The sequence below is a fragment of the Octodon degus genome, unplaced genomic scaffold (assembly GCF_000260255.1).
Source record: "Octodon degus isolate 3935 unplaced genomic scaffold, OctDeg1.0 scaffold00282, whole genome shotgun sequence".
NCBI lineage: Eukaryota > Metazoa > Chordata > Mammalia > Rodentia > Octodontidae > Octodon > Octodon degus.
In genome coordinates this window covers 997,517-1,008,663 of record NW_004524858.1, presented here as the reverse complement: position 1 = coordinate 1,008,663, position 11,147 = coordinate 997,517, and the positions used below count along the sequence as shown (strand labels likewise).

Genomic DNA, 11,147 nt, shown 5'->3' with positions numbered 1-11,147 from the left:
CCCGGGACGTGCAGATGACCTCGCGCAGGTTGATGTTCATCCAGTTGTCGCAGCTCACCAGGTGTCCGTTGTATGTCTCCCCATTCTTGAGCTCCACCAACTGATGAGAAATGGACCAGGGCTGGGGGCTCAGGAGGCCCGGGGTATGGACCCAGCCCACCCACAATGCTGCCAGCCTCATCCGGACCCACGGAGCCTGGTGTGGTGGCAGACACCTGTGATCCCAGCACCCGGAGGCCCAGGCAGGAGACCATTGCAAGTTCAGACCAGCATGAGCTACAAAGTGAGCTCAAGGCCAGACCTTGTCTCAAAAAAGACAAAAAACAAAACAAAAACACAACACCATGGGACACAGCCTGAGGCACCTGGGGCCCTAAACACGCCCCATCTTTCCTTCTGTGACAGCGTCTTACTGAGTTGCCCGAGCCTCTCAAGCACCAGGGTGCTGGGGTGCCAGGTGAATGGCACCACACCTGCTTGCGGGGCACCCACTCTTCTGACAGGTGAGGTCAGGGCCGCCTGCCCTGACCTGCACTCACCATGGGGTGGTTCTGCGCAGTCTTCAGCAACGACAGGGGCAGCTGCAAGGCAAACAGCTCATGACTGCTATGACAGGGCCCCAGGACTGTAGGCCTGGCTGGGGGGAGGGCTGGGAGTGCCTGCTGGCCCTCAAAGCGCACCTTCCCTCCAGGCCTCACTAGCTGTGCATGTGCACACCCAGCAGCAAGCATCCAGAAGGCTCCTGGGCCACAGCCCTGCACTCTATGTGGATCCTCGTATCTGTTGTGGTCACAACACAGACACACACACACACACACACACACACACATTTTTTTTTTTTTAAACAGCATCTCTCTCTGAACATAAGCTGGCCTTGAGTTTACTAGGAAACCCAGGCTGGCCTTGAATTCAAGGTGAGCCTCCTGCCTCAGCCTCCCAAGGGTTGGGATTCCAGGCATGTGCCACCAGGCCCGGCCTGGCGCACTCCACACCTTCTGCACGGTAGGACTCACCTAACTGCAAGGAAAACAACTTCAAGCCAGTACTGAGGCAGACTTGGAATTCCAGCACTTGAGCAGCTGAGGTGGAGAACTCCTCAAGTTTGACCCCCGGTAGTGATGTTTCTCACTCCCCTCAGGCTGCACACCTCACCACACACGCCCAGTCCTCTAGAAAGAACGGAGGTGGCCCTGCTGGACTCCCAGGAGCCGGTCAGGTCCTGCCCAAAGCAGCGCTGCAGTCGGGCTGGTGCCCACGGGCCACACAGCTCTGTGGGGATCGGAGCGCACTCTTCCTCGCAGCGCGTGGGAGCTAGGGCTTCTCACATCTGAAGAGCCCTGCCGCTGGACTCTGGCCCACACTTTTTATTTTTTTGCAGAACCGAGGATTGAACTCAGGCCCTTGCACTTGCTAGGAAAGTACTTATTCCACTGAGTGATCTCCCCAGCCCCTTGGCTCAAGCTCTTTAAAAGAAAATTTTAGGGGGCTGGGGAGGAGGCTCAGTAAGATAAGCGCTTGACTGGCAAATGCAAGGATCTGAGTTCAATCCCCGGTTCCACAAAAAAAAAAAAAAAAAAGAAAATTTTAAAAATCTTTTTATGTATTTATTTGGTATGGGGTCTCACTACGCAGCTCTGACTCACAGTGATCCTCCTGTTTCATGCTCCCCAGTGCTGGAATTACAGGTGTGCGCAGCACCATGCCCAGCGGGCAGCTCAGCGCACCCCAGGCAGGACCTGCACGGCATGTGGTGCTGGGATCAAACTCCAGTCCTTGCCCTTGCCAGACAGGTGCTTAGACTGCTGAGCTATCCCCACAGCCCTAGGTCCTCTTTGCTACGAGCTCCCCTAGCCTCCTTGGAGCCATACCCCAGCCCTCCATGGGGTTTTTGCAAGTTTTGCGTTTTTGGAACACCGGGCATGACCCGGGGGTGCTGGTTCCAGAAAGCAGGGCCTATGTCAAGTTCAGAGTCCTGGCTCAGCCACAAGAGACCTGGCACTCCAGGGCCACAGCAGAGGCATCTCCTAGGGTGACAGCAGCCCTGGGCCCAGCACTCAGAGGCCTTTGTGGGCATCCCGCTCCTCCGGGGCAAGGAGGGCTGGGAGGAATCCTCCATTCCAGAGCTTCCTGAGAGCTGACAAGAAACCAGGCCAAGCCCACATCCTGCGTGGCTTCCTGGAAGGCGAGATAAGGAGGAAGAGGAGACAGCTAAGGAAGGGCAGCTGCAGGCTCAGCCTCCTCACTGCAAATAAGGGCAGTTCCGGCCACCCTAGAGGGGACACAGGCACTACAGATTGCCACATGGGTCCCATGTGGGGCCACCCTGCCAGGGTGGAGCCAGGCCTTTCCTCAGCTGATGTAGGGAGACACCTGCTCACAAAGGCAAAACTCAGGCCGGAGCACTCACCTCGGGCCCTGGGTCCCACACAGGACAAAAAGAAAAGGAGTAACGCCAACACCTGGGATGGTCCTCACCCTAGATGCGCTTCCCTGGTCAAGGACAGAGGCCTCATGCAGTGCCACTGCCCTCCCTGGCCGACAGGTCCACTCCTGCCCTGCCCTTCTCCTCAGACCTTCCTGGTACTGGTGGCTGCTAAAAGCGTCACCTCCTTGGGCCAAGCCCTCTTAATAGCCACCCTCTGGGAGTGGTTGCTTGTTTCCATTATAGGCCTGCCAACCTCTAATTATCTTGTTTATTTATTACCTGTCTCCCCAGCTAGACTAGAAAACTCAGGGTGGGCGTGCACTCTTACCCTGCCAACTTATGCACCAACCCCACTGGCACCCACAAGGCCTTGAGAAATTGCTTGCCATCCAGGGAGGCAGGACACAGCCAACCCACAGGTGAGGAGGGGCAGCGGCAGGCCACTGAGCAGGACAGGGTGTCCTGGGGAGGTCTTCAGTGACCCCGTTTTGCCTTTCACTGTCCTCACCCCAGGCCCTGGAGAACTTGAAAGTGGCACGTGGGCTGCCTGGGGCTCCATGCTGAGCCCTTGCCTGGCCAGTGTGAGGCCCCGGGGTTCTTCCCCAGCACTTGGTAAGCTGAGGCAGGAGGATCCATGCGAGTTTGTGGCCAGCCTGGGATACATAGTGAATGGCTTAGCAAGATTGCGTCTCCAAAAACAAAACAAAACAAATCCCAAACCCCGCTGCCTAAAAAGAGATAAGTGAGACTGGCAGAGAGCCTACCACCCAACTGCCTGGGTCAGCTTGACCCAAGACAGTCGAGTTCCAGAAAAGACATGTCCCTTGGCCAGGCTTCCTTTGGGTAGACAAAGACTAAAGGCCAAGGCTCAGAGCTCAGGGAGCCCCTGGACTCCCCTTTTGGGCCTCGGCCCACAGGCCACTAGGGGTGTGAGTCTGTGTCTCACTTGTCTCCAGCATTTCAGGGCACCCCCAGAAAGCTGGGGTGGTCAGGAAGAGACTAGAGGCACGGGCCTTGAGCCTGAACTTCCCATGGGTATTGTTCTACTCAATATGGGGAAACATATGGAAGAGGGGTGGACATCTGTATCCTACTTACCAGAGAACAGGAATATCCCAAGTTTGAAGCCAGCCCAATACCAAGACATGTCAAAATTACACATATATATATTTTTTTCTTTTTCTTTTTTTCAAATGGGCTTGAGAGTGGCTCAGGGAAAGAGTACTTGCCTAGCACGTGTGAGGTCCTGGTTCCATCTCCAGCGCTGCAAAAAAGCAGCCAGAGTGGTGGTCCAGGCCTGTAAAACCCACATGAGAGGCTGAAGCAGGAGGATTGCTATGAGTTTGAAGCCAAGTTGGGTTATATAGTGAGACTCTGTTTCAAAACACCAAAACCACACAAGCTAGACGCGGATGAACGAGACTTCCAGCCCTGGACACCAAGTTGTCACCTGCGCCTTGGGATCCCCAGCGCATTCCCCACCGAGTGAGATGCCTCCAGGACCGTGAATGGTGTGCTCGTGGGGTTTTGGGGCCCTTTTTTTTTTTTTCTGTAAGCCAGGAGGTTGCACTGAGTCCTCTCCTGGCTGTAGACCCCCCCCAGCCTTTTCACAAAGGATCCGCTGTGTGACCCAAGGAGAAGCGGCCCCTCTGTGCCACTTACGGCCCAAGCAAAGACGCCTGCGCCTTGCACGCGACGCACTCGGGCTTCCGTCTGCAAAGCAGGGGCCTGCAGCTGGCCGCTGTACCACGGTCACTGTTGCCCGGCCCTGCACCCCCGACAGCGACGCGCGCTGCGGTCCTGCCTCAGTTTTCCGGCCTCGGGCCAGGGGGCGGGCCTCAAGGCCAGTACTACAGGCCCGCTCCAGCTCCTAGCTCCCGCCCCGAAGTCCCCGCCGGCCGCGTCCCCAGCCTCCAAGAGACCCCGCCGTCGCCTCGCCCTCACCATGTCGTCAGCGGGGGCTCACTGGCCACTTCCGCCGCACTCTCCGCCGCTCACGTTGCCGCCGGTGGCCGCCCCGCTGCGCGCCACTAGGCCAAAAAGGAGTGGCAGAGACGCGAGCGAATCAGCACTGGGTTTGAGGCCCAGACAGCCAATCCTCATAGAGTAGGGCGGGGCCTACGAGCATGGCGGGCGGGGCGAGCCGCGTTCCCGCCAGTGGAATTTGGGAGAGAGCCGTAAAGTTGCCTCTCGAGTGACGTAAAAGGGGGCAGTACGACGTGCGTCAGTACGGGTGCGTGGGTGGGTAATTAACGCACGCGCAGTGATGCATGCGCGCGTCTGCACTGCGGTGCCGACATTTGGGATTAGTGCTCCGGTGTGCGGCAGAATGGCCGGAATTCAGCTTCGTGGTTATTGGGTCGTGCGGAGAGTGCCCGCCGTTATCGTTTTTCTCTGTTGTTACCAAGCAAAATGAGTATGGGAAGTGGGGTCGGTGACTATCCACCCGATGGCCAGGGTGGCGGCCGGGGCAGGACGCGGTGGCGAGCACGCGCGCTCTGGCGCAAGGAGTAGCCGCTAAGAATTTATGGACTGTTTCTGGCATTGCCCATTTAATATTTTTGCACTGTAGTTGACAAAGGGTAGACAGATCCCGGGCTGGTGGCTCGCGTAGTCCCAGCACTGGGAGGCTGAGGCAGGACGATCGCAAGTTCCAGCCCAGCCTAGACAATTTAGAGCATTAGCGAGGAAAAGGTAAATAAGTAAATAAAAGTAAATTCCTAAAGGCTGGGGATGTCGGTCTTCGTGCGAAGGCCGTGGGTTCCATCACCCTGTATGGAAAAGAAAAAGCGCAAGGGCCTGAGTTCAATCCCCGTTCCGCCAAAAAAAATAAAAAGAAAAGAAAGTGAAACCAGGATTTGTCATAGTTTGGGAAGCCAGAATTCTGAAATGAAAATGTCAACAGGGTTGGCTGCTTCTGGGGACTTTAAAGGACAATCTGGTAACTCAGAATCTTCACTATCCTTTGGCTTTTAGATAAACGATCTTCCCATGCCTTGTCTGTCTCTGCAGCTCAAACACTCCCCACCCCACCATTCTGAAACAGTGCCTTCCTGGGCTGGCCTTGAACTTTGGGTCCTCCTGTGTCAGCCTCCCAGAGTGCTGGGGTTACAGGTGTGTGCTAACACATCTGGTTTACTTTCTTTTTTTTTTTTTTTTTTTTTGTAAATCCATTTGCAATTCAAAATAACTACGTTCATCTTTTTTTTATGTATTTTAGGACAGGATTTCACTACATAGATTGGACTCAGTGATCCTCCTGTTTTTAGCCTCCCAAGCACTGAGATTACAGGGCTGGGATTACGGGGCGCACCAGCAGGCCCAGTCTCAGTTGCAGTCTCAGCGCGCCCTGGGGGTGGGGCGGGCCCTGCAGAACGGAACTACGTTCCTCTTGAGGGACTGACGCCTACACAGCACATCTGAAGCCCTTCTTCCTCTTCCACTTCCTGCCCTCCTGTCTCCCCGATTTCCAGATCCCTTTGTTTTTTCTGATAAGGATGCTCCTCTGTCCTATCCGAAAGCCCCATCTGAAACCCAGGGGAATCCCAAAGAAGCTCCTCATTAGCCCTTCCCATCCCGTTTGAGTTCAAGGCCTACCCAGGCAGCACAGAGGGAAGATTTGGACAGACTTTCGCTAGGCAGGTACTCAGTTCCTTAGCGCTAATATTAGCTGCTGTCCTTTTTTTTTTTTTTTTTTTTTTCCTGCTGTCTTTGAACTAGACATGTGTTTGGTGTGCTGGTCTGAGGTGGGCACGGGCCAGTCAGCATCCACAGCGGAGCAGACCCGCTTCCCCTTGAGCCCAGGACTGTGGGGCTCGGGGCTCTTTTGTAACGTGCAGGGAGGTTGCGCGGGGCCACACGGGGGTTGAACCCGTGGCCTTGGCGCGGAGGCACCTCCCCCAGCCCTTTTTTTTAAAATTTTTTTTCTTTCTTTCTTTCTTTCTTTTTTTTTTTTTTCAGGTCAGCTCAGCCCACCCTGTGGGCAGGGCTGGCATGGCATGTGGTGCTGGGGATCGAACCGAGGTCCCTGCATGTTTGCCTAAGCAGGCGCTTTAGACCACTGAGCTATCTCGCCAGCCCTCCCCAGCCCATTTGATTGATTTATGTTCTGTATTTCGGACAGGGTCTACAGGGTTGGACGCGCAGTGAGTGAGTCTCCTGTTTTCATCCTCCCAAGCGCTGAGATTACAGATGTGCAGCACCGTACCCAGTCTCCGCCATGCCCAGCCTCCATCGCTGTCAGCGTGCCCAGGGCCTGGCCGGTACAGCCTCTGCGTCTGCCTAAGCAGGTATTTAGTCTGCTGAGCTATCAGGACCTATTTATCTGTTTTATGGCCTTTTTTGTTTGGTTTTGTTTTTTCTTTGCTTTTTTGATCTACAGGGTGATCTGTTGGTTTTTTTTCTTGTTGGTCCCCCCCCCACTGGGAATTGAACTCAGGACTTTGTGCTTGCCAGGCAAGTACCCTATTTATGTTTTGAGGCAGGGTCCTGGGACTTGAATTTAACAGTCTTCCTCCACCCCCCCCGGATTAAACTCAGGCCCTTGCGCTTACCAGGCAAGCACTTATTCTACTGAGCTATCTCCCTAGGCCCAAATTTAAGTCTTTCATCAGCTTCCCAAGTGTTGGGATCACAAGAGAGATGAACCACAACCCCCAGCTCAGACTGAGAAATTCTTTCTTTTTGATTGAGCTCAGGTCCTTGTGCTTGCCAGGCAAGCGCTTATTCTACTGAGCCATTTCCCCAGCCCCTGAGAAACTCTCTTCTTTCTTTCTTTCTTTCTTTCTTCTTTCCTTTCCTTTTCTTTCCTTTCTTTTGACAGGGTCTTGCTATGTAGTTCAGGCTGGCCTTGAATTCACTGTGCAGCCCAAGCTGGCCTAGAACTTGTGATCTTCCTGCCTCAGCCTCTTGAATGGTGGGGTTACAGGCATATGCCTCCACACTTGGATTTTTTTTTTTTAAACCAGGGACTGAACTCAGGACTGTGCTTGCCAGGCCAGTGCTTGTGCCAGTGAGCTATAGCCCAGGCTGACTGAGGAATTCTTAATGCTGCCGTTCTCAGCAGAGTCCCATGTACTGGGCCTCAGAGGCCTTGGCCCTGGGATCTGGCTGCCTCCCACCACAGGGTCGGCACCCAAAGCCTTGCAGGAAACAAAGGGACGTGGCCTCTGATTATGAGGGCCAGGAGATGGGGCTCTGCCCTTCTCCCTGCCAGCCAGGGCCCTGTCCTGAGTTGTCAAATACAATACCCACATGAGCCACGGGGTCCCCACGCCTGGACCAACCATTGTCCTTCCTGATGTTTGCAGAATAATGCCGTGTCCAGAAAGAAGGGGAGATGCCTTGATCAAGCCTGATTGCTCACTCTGCAAGAAACCTGGTCACTCTGATTGCTCGTGGTCTTCGTTTTTTGTTTGCTGAGACAGGGACTCCCTGTGTAGTTCATGCAAGCCTTGAACTCACTGTGTAGTTCAGACTGGCCCCAAACTCACGACAGTCCTCCTGCATCATTCTCGTGAGTGCTGGGGTTACAGGTGTGCATAACCACGCCGAGCTCACGTGACTGAATTAAAAAAAAAAAAGAACATAAAGCGTCCTAGCCTTGGGGGTCCCCGATCCCTAAACCCCTGTTCTAGGGTGAGGTCGCCCTGTCACCAAAGCCCAGCCTGGAAAGGAGCCTCCTCGGGCAGCTGCGGAGCCTAGGGACCAGGCAAGAAGGGCCCGCCTAGAAGACAGACAGACTTTCTGTGTGCGGTATCTTGCCTCAGGTGCGGAAGGTTTTCCTGTGGGAAACCGCGGTTGGGGTGCCCCCTGGTGGCAGCCCTCCCTCACTGCAGCTGTGGAGGCGGGAGCTGCGACCACGCCTGTCTGCGGGGCCCTAAGGACTGGTTGAAGGAGCCGGGCCTACAAAGGCGGCTGGCCTGCCTTGGGAGGGACACTGCGGGCGGGCGGGGAAGAGAAGACCTCTTTCCACAGAGGTTATCAAAACAAGACCTTGAAAGCCGGAAGGCTGAGGCTGGAGGATTCAAATTCAAGTCCCAGGCCGGGGAGATGGCTCAGTAGAATAAGTGCTTGCCTGTCAAACACAAGGGTTTGAGTTCAATCCCCGGTTCCACCAAGAAAACCCCCAAAAATATTCCTAGTCCCAAGAAGTTGGTTTTTATTGTTTAATCTGCCTGGAATGTGAGAGCTGTCCCTCGGCACGCCCTTCACTTCGCTGGACCCTGCTATCTAATCACCTGTCTTTTGTCCTCTGAGTGGCAGGACATGCCACTCCTAAGTGCCGTTCTCAGTCCTCTGGCCCCTGATGTGGAGGAGCAAAGGTCGGAGAGTTCTTGGGATTTTTTTTTTTTTTTTTTTTTTTGTGGTACTGAGATTGAACTCAGGATCTTGTGCTTGCCAGGCAAGCGCTTATTCTACTGAGCCATCTCCCCAGCCCGGTTGGAGAGTTCTCGTGGGCTGCCCTCTGGGGCTACCCAGCTGCTTTCCTGCCCCAGCGTCCGCCAGGGACCCAGGTCTGGCCAACAGAGCCTTCACCAGGATTACATGGTCCGTGGCAGCTGGGTCCAGCCGCAGCTGATGCTGTATGAATCCACATCCTCAGGTCCAGCAAGATGACTTAGTGGACTAAGTGCCTGCTTAGGCAAGCACAGGGACCAGGGTTCAATCCTGGCACCGCATGCTGCTCAGGCCCTACTGCCAGGTGCTGAGCCTGCCATGCAAACGAGGGGGAAAACAGGAGGATCCCTAGGAGTGAGACCCTGTACCAAATAGATTAAAAAAAAAAAAGCCTCATCCTTACCTACCCGTTGAACCTGTGTGCTGCAGTTGTGTGTTTGTGTGTGTGTGTGTGTGTGTGTGTGTGTGTGTGTTTATCTATTGGGCTCCTCTGGAGCCCAGGCTGGCCTTTAACTCACAGCAGTCGTCCTGCCTCAGCCTCCTGAGGGCTGGGATGACACATATGCATCACATGCCCAGCTTCAAAACAATTATTTAATAAAGGAGCTGAAGGTCAGAATTTGAGAACTGTTATGGAAGGGGTCTCCTGGCTCATGGAAGGGGTCTCCTGGCTCATGTTAATGGCAGCTGTGTTCTCCTACACCCAGGGGACCAAGCAGCCACTGTGCACCTAAGGCCTGGCCACCAGAGCCAAGGATGCAGGACCCCAGGACGAGTGTGCTCAGGGCTTAAAGCCTTGGCTGGGCTGTCATGGCTTCATATCTCAGAATGAGAAGAACACAACTAGGTATGGGATGCACACCTGTTGTCCCAGGACCGGGAGGCTGAGGCAGGAGGATCACTGTGAGCTCAAGGCCTGCCTAGACTTCATAGAGAGACCCTATCTCACAACAAACAAGAAAATAATAGGGCCAGGGAAATGGCTCAGTAGAATAAGCGCTTCCCTGGCAAGCGCAAGGGCTGAGTTCCATCCCCAGTTCTGTCAAAAAAAGAAAAGAATAATAACTCTAGGAAATAGTGTTTTCCACATTCACGACGTTTCGCCAGTCTGTGGCCATACCACCCTGAACGCACCCCATCTCCTCTGATCTCCGAAGCTAAGCAGGGTCGGGCCCAGTTAGTACTTGGAAGGGAGACATTTCACCAGAATTAATTTCTTGTTCTTGACAGTGTTTTCATAAACCTTTCACCTGGGAGAAGTTCAGGGGTAACATGGTACCCTTTTGCAACTCTGAGTCAGTCTTAAAGCATTTTAAAATAAAGAGTTACCAAACTGGGAAGCATGCTTTGGAAGAGCTGTCTGCACGCCCCTGTTCACAGAAGCCAGAAAGTGGAAGCAGATCAAGCGAGCGCAGGCTGAGGAGTGCGTGGCTGAGTGCAACGTGGTCCCACCCACAAGGGGATACTGCCCGCTAGGAACAGGAACAAGGCACTGACACACACCACACCACAAATAAACTGAGAACCGTGAACAAAAGGTAATTATTGGGGCTGCGGAGATATCTCAGTGGTCCAAGCCAGCCACCAAAACTGGACATGGTGGTGCAGGCCTGTAATCCCCACGCTGGGGAGGCTGAGACTAGAGGATCACTACGAGTCCCAGCTGTATAGTGAGACCCTGTACTAAACAAGTAAATAAATACAAGATTAAAGGTCAATTTTTTAAAAAAGGTAATTGTTAATTTCTGATATTCCTGAATTTTTACCCCTATTACAAAGAATGGAACCCAGGATCTTGCACAGAACAGGTAGGCAAGCAGTCCAGCACTGAGCTAGAGCCCCCTTGTTTTATTTATTTTATTTTTTTAATTTTTATTTATTTATGTATATGTGTGTGGCCAGCTCAGCCCACCAGGGGGCGGGACTGGCTGGCACGTGGTGCTGGGGGATTGAACCGCGGTCCCTGTGCTTTAGCTAAGCTTGTTCTAAGTAGGTGCTTTAGACCACTGAGCCATCTCACCAGCACCGAGCCCCCTTGTTTTAATTTTGGCTTTCTTTCCTTCCTTCCTTCCTTCCTTCCTTCCGTGTGTGTGTGTGTGTGTGTGTGTGTGTGTACACCAGGGATCAAAGTCAGGACCTTGTGCATGCCAGGCAGGCACTTATGCCACTGAGCTATCTTCCCAGCCCTATTTTGGTTTTCTTTCTCTTTTCTTTTCTTTTAATTTTTTGGCGAAACCGGGGATTGAACTCAGGCCCTTGTGCTTGCCAAGGAAGCGCTTATTCCACTGAGCCATCTCCCTGGCCCCTTGACAGGTTCTTTTTT

General features: G+C 53.8%; 1 long non-coding RNA gene across 1 annotated transcript; it reads right to left on the bottom strand.

Annotated features, from left to right (window-relative positions):
• Nucleotides 1-6: 6 nt before the first annotated feature.
• Nucleotides 7-4,456, bottom strand: LOC111814240. Its single transcript, XR_002819278.1, has 3 exons — nt 4,370-4,456; nt 540-581; nt 7-100 (listed from the first exon to the last, which is right to left on the bottom strand). It is a non-coding gene; the product is annotated as an uncharacterized LOC111814240 (long non-coding RNA).
• Nucleotides 4,457-11,147: the final 6,691 nt, after the last annotated feature.